The following is an 11,508-nucleotide window of genomic DNA, read 5'->3' on the forward strand; positions in this document are numbered from 1 at the left end:
CAGGGAGTGACTTCACATGAAGGGGAGAAATCAAATCTGGCTTCTGGAGTTTGGGTGGATGTTGGTGCCATTAACTGACTTGACATGGTAAATTTGAGATGTTAGGTGCCCAAGTGGGTAGATGTGTAAACTGTTCACTATACCATTCTGGTATATTTCCATCAAGGATCAAAGCTGGGAATACAAATTTGAAAATAGTCAACATATGGTATAATTTAAAGCAATGGGATGGGATGAGATCATGAGGGAGTAAATGTAGTATATGGTTTCCTTCCGATGATGCAATGATTTCACAAGCTGTTTTCAGAAACCAAGCTAAGTATAAATATAACTAGCAGAATGCTACTTTGTCTAAAACAAAACAACAAAACATAAAATCTTTTTACCCCTTTTCCCTAATAATACAGTAAACCACTTAGGGATTACATTTCCAAGCCTCTCTTAAAGCTGGGCATAGCTATAAGACTAAATTCTTACCATTCAATGGAATGTTAGTGATAGTGTCCCTACCAGTCTGGATGCCCATTTCCAGACTCTTATATTGAAAAAAAAAAATTAACTTCTATCTTATTTAAGCCACTATGTGATTTTTTTTTTAGCAGCTTAAGGCTTAACTGATTCATGAAGCATATCCGATTATTTCTTATGCTCAACTGAACAAATATCCATTGCCATTTATTTTATTCATTTTTATTGATTTTATCAAAATCTTGTTTATTTTTTGGCATTACTTATTTAGGTTTAGTTTACAAAAAAAGCTTTAGGTTGCTAGTATTTCTAAACTGCTCCAAGAAATAATGATATTATCTTGCAGAATATTAATGAATATTTTCTTCATGTACTAGCAATTCTTTCCAGTCATTGCCTCAATTAATTCTTGATGCTAAAGTTTAAAAAAAAAAAGCTAATATGGTTGTCCTCATTTCACTGAAGAAAACGAAGTAGAGATATTAAATTATTTGCCCATAATAGCAAACCAAGTTAATGGAAAAGGTGGAAGTAAAATACAATTATCTCACTTCTGTTTTTATTGAACTATTGGATTACAAGCCACAACCAATTAAAAACAGGATACAAGAGCTAAGCAGCATAACCTTTTTATCATGGAGACAGCCCCAAAAAACTGCCCATCGGCATTTTGTAAAATGTTTCTTACTTTTTAAAAATGTATTTTGCTGAAATTTTTCACTATTAAGTTTACATATATAAAGATATATAGATATAGACAAACAGATGAAAATGTGGAAAATATTTTAAATATAGAAAATATATTCACTTCAAGTTTTCTGCACATATCAAAAGCTGTTTGTATATGTATGTATTTTCTTCCAGCCCTGTCTCTAACCATATCACTAGTCATTTAATCTTTACACAATTGTGATCAAATAGAAATTCTGATGGCATCTCATATATATATATATATATAATATATATATATATATGTATATATATGTATATACTGTCTCTCAACACAAGTGAAATTCAACAGAAATCCATTGGGTGGCGTTGTACTATAACTTAACATTTCAAAGTGTTTCTCTGCTTTTTCTTTTTAACTTTTCCCCCAGGCTTGATATAGCTTATGGCTAAGCAATATTTGCTATCTGTAGACTTTAAAAATATTTTATTCCCTTTGGAAATTGTTTGGAGATTGTTGGCATGAGCATTATTTTCTTTTCTGATTGTATAAATACAAGCCACATACAAATGGACACAATTTAAGATTTAATAATCCTGTCAAAGAATACAGTTGCTTACTTTCCCTAAAATATGCAGACTAATGAGATTAATTAGAAAATAACAATTGACTTGGTAAAAAAAAATGCTGCTCTGTCCTTTCATCTCTCAAACTCATGTTGTTTTCTGCCATCAAGAAGAGAAGTAAGCATCTAATATCCCAATTCCTCTGAGACAAAATGCTGTGTGCCCCAAACAAGCAACTCTTCATTAATGTTGATCTATTCTAATACAGAAAGGTGCCAAAAGTTTGACATATACTTAGGGAACTAGCTCCTTGGAAAAAGATCTACACCTGTATACACAATCAGGTTAAGCTCTCTCCGGCAGTCTGGTCTAAGTATCATAAATATCCCATACATGACCCAATCCTAGAAATTCTGATTTAGTCATTCTGAGGTGGACCTCAAGAATCTGTACATTTTATAAGCACCTGCAATGGTGTTCAATTATCCCTCTAATTTCAATTCATCCTCTGAAGGGAGACTTAAAAATTTTCTTGCCAACTCATTAGAGCTCATTCCCCAACCCTCTCAAAAGTACACCAATTACTTATGTCATTTAGAAGAATGAAGGCAATATTGTGGTGGGAAAATGATGAGTTACGAGGATTTATAGATTGGACTAGATGGGTATTTTCTTGAGCTCATTAGAACTTACTAAAATCAGAGTGCCTAGGTGGTTCAGTGGTTAAGTGGTTTTGGCTCAGGTCATAATCTTGGGTCCTGAGATTGAGCCCCACATTGGGCTCCCTGCTCAGTGGGGAGTCTGATCCTTCCTCTCCCTCTGTCCCTCCCTCTTACTCATTCTCTCTCTCTCAAATAAGTAAAACCTTTCCAAAAAAAAAAAAAAAGAAATTACTAAAATCCTTTCTTAAGAGGGGATAATGTTCTTGAATATTCCACTTTTGATCTCATGTATTGTATATGATCTTATCAATTTTGGTACTAGCTGGTTTCACTTGCAATACTGGTCTTTTTATGCAGGAATAAAGTAGTGAATTCTCTTCTGCTGGGTTTACAATAAGAACAAGCAGGTAGAAAAATCGGAAAGATAAAAGAACCCTGAGATCAGAATTTGAATCTTAATTCCACATGCAGTAGCTGAGGAAAAAGGGAGCAGGTTCTAAACATCCATGACTTTTACATTTGTAAAATATCAATAATAGTGCTTTAACGACTTTATCAGGTTGTGATGAGGTTCAAAATAGAGCACATAATAAAAATGCTTTGTGAACTGTGAAATGTTTTGAAAATCACAATAACGTTTTTTCTTTCTTTTTTAAAATTAGTTTCAGAGGTAGAATTTAGTGATTCATCAGTTGCATATAATACCCAGTGCTCATTCCATCAAGTATATTCCTTAATGCCCATCACCCAATTATCCCTTCTTCCAACCCACCTTCCCTCCCCCAACCCTCAGTTTGTTCCCCAGAGTTCAGTGTCTATTATGGTTTTCCTCCCTCTCAGTTTCCATCTTATTTTATTTTTCCTTCCCTTCCCCTATGTTCATCTCTTTTGTTTCTTAGATTCCACATATGAGTTTATTTTTATAATGATCCATTTTCACCTCTAAGTCACCATCCAAATACCACTGGCTATAAACTGTGCACATTAATTGAAGGCTGAGAATCTGTCAGATGCTCACCAATGATCAGTTTAATCAGCGCTGAACACACCCTCTCTGTTCTCAGTGCAATACTAACTCTGATGCAGCCATTAGTGATATGTTCCTTGTGGTCGAGGGGATTACAATAGAATTAGAGAATATTAGAATTCAAAGACACTTTACGGTTGTGTTTCTTGATCATAAGACTCACGTGGGGTACTTGTTAAAAACTCCAATTTCCTGTCCCCCCATCAGATCTACTGACTCAGCATCTCCAAGGGTCCTGAGAATCTGTATTCTATATAAGAAATGCAACGATACTGTTATGATCAGAAGAAACCTGGAAAACTGTTCCTAAGCAAACTTTTTCCCAAACTCCTACATGATGAAAGTATCGCTCAGACAATACCCTTTACCACTGGTTAAGTTCACATTTTCAAAGGGTAATATATTCCGTTATTGGTATTTCAATCAATAAAGAATTGGGAAGACAAGATCGCATACAAGAAATAGCAGCAAGCCACTATACTTGGTGAGTTTGGTAATGATACACACGGACACTCTGTGCTGGACACCTTTGCTCAAAGTAATGTTGACAAAGATATACTTAAAATATTAAAGTATCTAATTTCAGGTTACTATTTGGTCTGTATAGCATGACACATCAATGTGCTTCTGTAATAATAAATACCAAGAAGTAGGAAGATTTTTACTTTCTTCTTTGATGACACCATCAATTAACCTATGTGTGGCATTTTTAAAGCACATGCCATGCTCAGGCCAGACACTGTAGACAGGAATAGGAACAATTATAGGTTGCCTTCCTTCATTCACATGTGTCCTTGAGCTTCCTCAGAGCAGGTGCCATGGCTTTTTTCTTTGTGCCCCCCTTTGCTCTGGCACAGAGAAAGAGATGCCCTTCCTTCCCCACATCTAGAGTGTAGAAGACTATGAGTCATTTTAAAAGGATATGAGAGGGCTGAAAGTCAACACGTTGCTTTAGGTGGCCCCCCTTCCCCCTTCTTTCCCACTCAGCACTGGCTGGGCTGAGGAGATGCCAGGGCCTACTCCCTTATGGTGACCCTACCATCCTCTCATCTTTCCTTCACCATGTGACTGCTAAGTCTCGGTATATGGCCTGCCTGAATCTCACTCAGGAAGCAGCCTTAGCGAGCTATCTCATATCAGGGCACACACTTTCTTTCTTTTAAGATTTATTTGTTTATGAGAGAGAGAGAGAGAACTAGGGGAGCAGAGGGAGAGAATCTTCAAGCAGACTCCCCGCTGAGCACAGAGCCCAAGCACCGGGCTGATCCCACAACCTAGGAATCCCATGCTCAACCGACTGAGCCATCCAGGCGCCCCAGGGCACCCAATTTCTTTATTCTTCTTTATATCTCTCTTTGATTCTGGCTCATTTTGCCCTTTTGCCCATACATATCAGAAGTTACAAATTTGGAAGAACTAATGTCAAAGTACAGAATGAAGACAGAAACCATGTGGCCCACTTTGGTTTGAGGGTTTGGTTTACTTGGTATAAAAAGAGTCTTCAGCACAGCTCACCCTCACTTACTGGAGTTCTACTTTAAGGCTTGTGTCCAGACCTCAGTTAAAATAAGGTATGCCTTTGTTTTGCTTTACACTTTTATGTCTTACTCAGGGATTACTTGAAGAGGAAGATAGTTGCCATGGCATGATTTCAGAATTCCTTGCTCTCCTGGCAAAATTTCTGCTTACGGGAGCCCAATCGAATCCATTAAAAAAATATAGCTCCTGAATATATGTAAACTGGTATGGTAATCCTGGGTCTGCCCTCAGATCCATCTTTGTCCTCCATTCTACACTGTCGTACAGTAGGCTGACTGCAGCAGGATGCATTTCCCTTGCTCTATGTCAGATGCTCCCAACTGTGTTTGATTGTTGAATGTATAACTGAATGACAATGTAAACTAAGTCTGTCTGCATGCTTGTAAGCCAGGGTGATTGAGAGAATCAGGACTACCATGGCACACAACTCCAGGGGACAACATTCACTTTGAAGTATACCTGAATGGCATGTCACAAAACTGTACAGAATGTAGTTTATGTGGCCATTTTCAAGGCATGAGTCAGAAGGCTGTTAGCCCTAGCTGGCAGAGATAGCAATGAAAGGAATAAGAGTTTTAAGGATGATAATCTTACAGGCAGAGTGGAATAGTAAAAAAACCACTAGATTAAAATCACAAAACTGGAATTGTTAATACACAGATGATAGAGGGAAGTCATCACAGTGGGTAAAATCACTGAGTAAGAAAGTATGTATAAAAATTTAACAATGATAAGATTGAACTTGGAGCAAGGCTAATGGCCAGAATAAGCAGAAAAAAAAATAATAAGTAAAAGCAATGCAGAAGTAGGAGAGATGAATCATCTGATGTAATCCTTTGAAAGCCAAGGGAGAAAAAAAGACCAAATGTGTCTAAAAGACAGAGAATGGGGGTCTTCAGATGATGAAAAATGAATGCGGTGCCCAGACAGTAACTGTTAGAGACTGTGGGAACACCATATGCTTGGCTGTGGTTACAAATTGTTTTGCTCTATAAAGTATTATAATTGACATTAGGTTGCATGGGCTTGTGATTGAGAGCAATGACAATATTTGGATTTATCTAAAAGCAATAGTGCTTAAACTTTAGGATACATACGTATCACCTAGGGACTTGTTAGACATGCCGACCCCTAAGATCCAATCCACCTCACAAGATTCTAAGACTTTCATGAGCCTGCTAACTCAGTGCTGTTCCAAGCGTGCTTTGAGGATGACTGTGAGTTTGCAAACTATTTGTTTCCCTCCTGGAAGAAAGAAGTACAGATAATGAGAGTAAGGGACTAGAAACTTTCTCAACAATCTGACACTGATGCAACATCTAAGCCCCATAATTAGTGGACCTGACTCATTGCACAGAACATAGAACAAAATTTCAGTCCTCCAGAGATTAAGAAAAAAATAAAAATAAAAAAGACCTTTCTCCCACATAGTTTAAGAAGCCCTGATCCAGGTAATTCTGATGTAGATAGTCCATACCAAATTTTGAAGAAATGGGCTACTAAGTTCCAAGAAAATCTTAATTTGATCACATTTGAAACATATTTTATGTGTATAACAAAGGAGTATTACTTATATATATTTATTTTTATATTAAAATGATATCTAAATGGACTCTTATATAATTTCAAATAAGTAAGTAAAATTGGGGTTCACGAACCCAGAGATTTTTATTACATTTTTATACTCAGATTTGACTTATTATTAAGAAGTAGCAGCTCATTTTATTTTGCTTTGCTTTGTTGAAACTAGTCGTGAATGCCTGGGCATGTTACAAATATTTATGATTTATGAATAAGAGTGTGCAAATGGTAAAGTTCTTTCAAAATAAACACCATGATGGTGTTACACTAAAGTCTTTAAGTTTTTGTCAATGGAAATAATTGGAAAATAATTATATTAACAATTTTTCTTGCCCTTTTCTTCCTAAGAGCGAAGGGTAATGAAAACTGAGATACAGCAAAATTACTTTGGAAATTTAAACTACCACCATTTGTCTCCGCTTTTCACAGGATTTAAATAAAATATCACAATAATGTCAGATCTGGTTGTTGTTATTGTAAAGACCAGGGAGAAAGGAACTATGCCCTAGCCTCAAATGCTAAACATAACAGTTTAACTTTTTTTTTCTTTTCTGATCATTAAATCCTTGAGTATCTCATTTATAAACATGAAAAACTAGGCTACTGGCTTGCAGAACTGATGAGATATTAGTTAAGCACAGAGATTTCTCAGTGGTAGAAATCTGGCTCCTTTCCATAACCGGCTTCTACTTCTCACTTGTGTTCCCTGGTTTCAATTCCTTTGCATTTTTCAGGGTTTTTTTTTTTTTTTTTTCAGCCACCAGTTGAATTGCTAAATTTCATTTGCTTAAGGAAGAGACTGCCTTAGGTTTGCAAAGATGCACAAGTCACCCTACATGGACTATATGGATGGCTATTTTAAAAGAGCATTTACCAAAAAGAGCTCTTTTTTTTTTATTCTTATGTTAATCCCCATACATTACATCATTAGTTTTAGATGTAGTGTTCCATGATTCATTGTTTGTGCATAACACCCAGTGCTCCATACAGAACATGCCCTCCTCAATACCCATCACCAGGCTAACCCATCCTCCCACCCCCCTCCCCTCTAGAACCCTCAGTTTTTTACTCCCTATCCCATTACAACAAATGTACACATACACACTTTTCCATGTCATAGGAAAATGATCAAATATCTGTTATTTCCTTACTTTATCTTCCTTGAAACACCACCAAGCCTCATATATTATATTTTATTCCCAAATGTAACATGTCAAAGTGGAGAGCTGTGTTGACCAGCAAGAAGTCAGAAGGAAAGAAATGTCCCTGCTTCCAGGAAAACTATTGTTAGTACAGCAGCCAATAAATAAAAGGGAAAGGGAGGGGGGAGCCATTTATGCTGAAAGAAATGCAGACGATGACAAAACTTATAAGGCTAAGAAAAAACAAATCATCTTTAGGAGAACTTTCACTAGAAATGGCTTTGCCTTTCAAGAGGAAAAATGCCCTGCTGAATCAGCAGTGTTTGGTGGTGGTGTGAGGAGGGGGGCGGTGGGAGGGGGAAATCTTATGTGGTTTTCAAAATACTAAACTCAATCTCACTGGAAAAAAAAAATTGTGTTGCATGTAAAATGAGAAGAGTTTAGGCTCAGCAAATTGCAAATTGCAGATGAGGAAAATCAGGCACAGGGGTTGGAGAGAAAAGAAACAAAGTACATTTGGGCTGATAGCATCCTGATGTACAGGAGAAAAAGTTGATAATGTGCCGATTTCATCCTGGCACTTTGTTTCATGAATGTGCTACAAGAAGGGGAAAAAAATGAATAAGCTCTAATTCTTGTTCAGTCATAGAGCTGTTCAGTCAAGCAAGATAGCAGATAATGAATATCTACAGTGAAAAATTGATTTGTGGATTCTCAAATTCTTCATTTTGTTTATGTTTCAGAAATGTATAGATGTGTCAGGATGTCTTACTGGTTTTTTTTTTTTCTTTTCAATATTTTATCACAGTGAGAAGAAATGACTATAACTGAGAAATGCAAATTAATTTTTTCTTGAAATGCCAAATATACTATTATCAGTCTACAACAAACATAAAAAAATAAGATTCTCTGAAGAACTGGATAACATAGTCAATAATATGCTTTTACTATGGAAAATAAAAAATCCCCGATCCTTCAGAAAAATATTCAGTCTGGATTTTTATGAGCTTTAAAACTATAGGCCATAAATTGTGATGTGTATGTTGTATTAGCTAGAACATGTTTTCTACACCTAGTGAATTTATTATGAAATATGTACATATCAGTTATATAAAGATTTAATGAGCATTTATTATCATGACTGGTTGGTGTTTACTACAAACTCTTCTTTTTTTGTCTAAAGAATTATGATAGCACATGAAAAGGGGTTTAATTTTAGACATCTAATATTTGCAAATTTTGAGGATGTAAGACATTATAAATACATTTTTCTCAAATAGGCAGGCTGTTATCACAGGCCAACTTGATTTCATTCAAAACCTATCTAGGAACAGTTAATTGAGAGCCACTGCTAAACTGATGAAAATGAGCAAATCTCAGATACAAGAAAGAAGTAGTTTACAGAGATAATCCAAGAAAAAGCTAAAGCTGTTGAAAGTTTAATGAAATTGCTACAGCTATTGTTCATTCACTCACTCACTCAATATTTTGCAAATACTTTGTGACAAATATTTTGTTAATACCACACAGTGATAATAAGTGCCATTTATAGAGTTCCAATTACGTGTCAGGCATTGTACATGGGCAGGTTCAGAAAACTCAAGAAACTAGCTAAAGATTTCCAAACTAACGAAGTACAAACCCGGTCCATGTAAATCTCAGTTCATCTGAAACTGAAGCCAATGTTCTTTCAACCACCTTAAGTTATGTCCTTCTACTATCTTCTATAGCTTGCACTCTGGGGCTGGAGATGAGGACATAATGAAAATTACCATACATTGTGGGAAGTGCTCTTAAAGAAGATCAAGAAAGTCTGACTAAAAAGAGATTGAGCTGGATGTTGAAGCATAAGCTGGAGTTTCCTAGGTAAAGGAAAGGAAGAGAATTTCATCTGATGGGAAAAACAAGAAAAAACAAACAAACAACAACAAACCCCAGTATATTCAAGGTCAGGGAAGCTATAGAACATATTGTATATTCAACAAACTTGTATTATGTATCTACTGTAAGGCAAAATCTACACTATTTATTGGCATTAAATGGATAAACAAAATGTGGCCATAGACTCAAATATTTTATGATCTTATAGAGGGATAAATCCTATAAACAACTAGGAACTCTGAAGAATCACAGCTGATAATATAGGATTGAATATAGGAGTCACAATAGAAGAATTAGTTTCAAATGAGAAGTTCTGCAAAGACTTCTAAGAGGTAACACTTGAATAGAGTCTCAAAAAAATTAAAAGTTCTCTAGGGACTTTCTGCTTACAAGTAGGACATAGAAGACCTTAGCTCCCATGGAAACACCAAAAAATATGGATGGTATAAAAGTCACACTTCTGTGGGACTATCAAAAAACAGTGGAAACATGAAAGTCTTGATGAACTGATTTCCAGAGACAGGAGTCCTTCATAAGAGAAGAGTGAGTCCTGGATGATTGGATTCAGGAAGAGCAGATGGCTTCTCAAAACCCAGAACTTAACTGGGTGGACACAAAGCCAACTGAGCTACTGGCAATGGGGGAGGCAGATGGGACATTTTGGAGTCTGAAAGGCTATCGATACAATAATTTGCTCAACACAACAAATTCTCTCTACCCCATCCTAAATTTACTGAGAAAAATGGAAGTGAAGGCAGGACTGATAAACTGAAAGAGAACATACCATCCCGTCTGTCCCATCTCCCACATTTTCCCTATGCCTGAAATTGAGGAATCCAAAAGGGAGTACATGAAATCCCACATCAAATCCTGGTAAGAACGAAGGGAGTAGCCATTCCTTAGGAAACTGGAGGCTGAGGCTTGCACTAACCAGAAGTGAGCTGCAGCTCAGTCCCAGTCAAATGAACTCTTGCTAAAATGTGAATAATGATCTCCTCACTATAGCCAACAGTTGAGAGAAAAAAGTTTCTGGAGGGGAAAAAAAATAGTATTATTTTTCAATTCTCACCTTTCTGAAAAGTAAAGCATAGAAAGAAAAGAAAAGACAAAAAATATACCAAACAGAAGCATTAGTTGACTTGTGGAACAATATCAAGTAGTCAAATATACATGTAATTGGAGTCCCAGAATGATAAGAAAGAGAGAATGGGGCAGGACAGAAAAACCTTACAAAATAATGACTGAAATATTTCCTCATATGTTTAAAAATACATAAACTAAAAACTCTTCAAGTTCAGTGAATCTCAAATATAATAAATTCATAGAAAGTACACCTAGGCATCTCACTGTCACACCATTGAAAGCCAAATGTAAAGAGAAAAAATTGTAAAAGGAGCCGGAGTAAAATGTGTAACACACACAGAGAACTAACAATCTCATTAAAAGGACTGCAAGGCTGACACAATGGATTGATATCTTTAAGGTACTAAAATAAAACAACCAGAATATAAAATCAGCTTAGAATCCTATAGCTAGCAAAAATAGCCTTCAAAAATGAAGGTAAATCACACACATTTTTAGATAAATAAATGCATAATAAATGAAAGCTGAGAGAATTTCTTGCCATCAGACCTGCACTGCAAGAAATGCTAAAAGAAGTTCTTCAGTCTGAAGAGAAATGATACCATTTGGAAATTCAGATCTGCAGAAAGAATTGAAGAATGTTGAAAATGGGAAATAAAGAGATAAATATGCCTCTAATTATTTTTCCTCCTCTGATTTTTTTTGAAAAACATCTGACTACTTAAAGCAAAAACAACATATTATGGGATTTATAAAATGTAATGGTAATATACATAAGAATTGTAAGAATGACAAAATGGGGATAGATGGATTATAATTTGGTGAGCTTCCTACATTATACATGAAGTGAAATAACATTAATTTAAGGTAGAATATGATAGGTTTGGGG

This window comes from Leptonychotes weddellii, chromosome 1, assembly GCF_054177405.1.
Source record: "Leptonychotes weddellii isolate Sample4059 chromosome 1, ASM5417740v2, whole genome shotgun sequence".
NCBI classification, from domain to species: domain Eukaryota; kingdom Metazoa; phylum Chordata; class Mammalia; order Carnivora; family Phocidae; genus Leptonychotes; species Leptonychotes weddellii.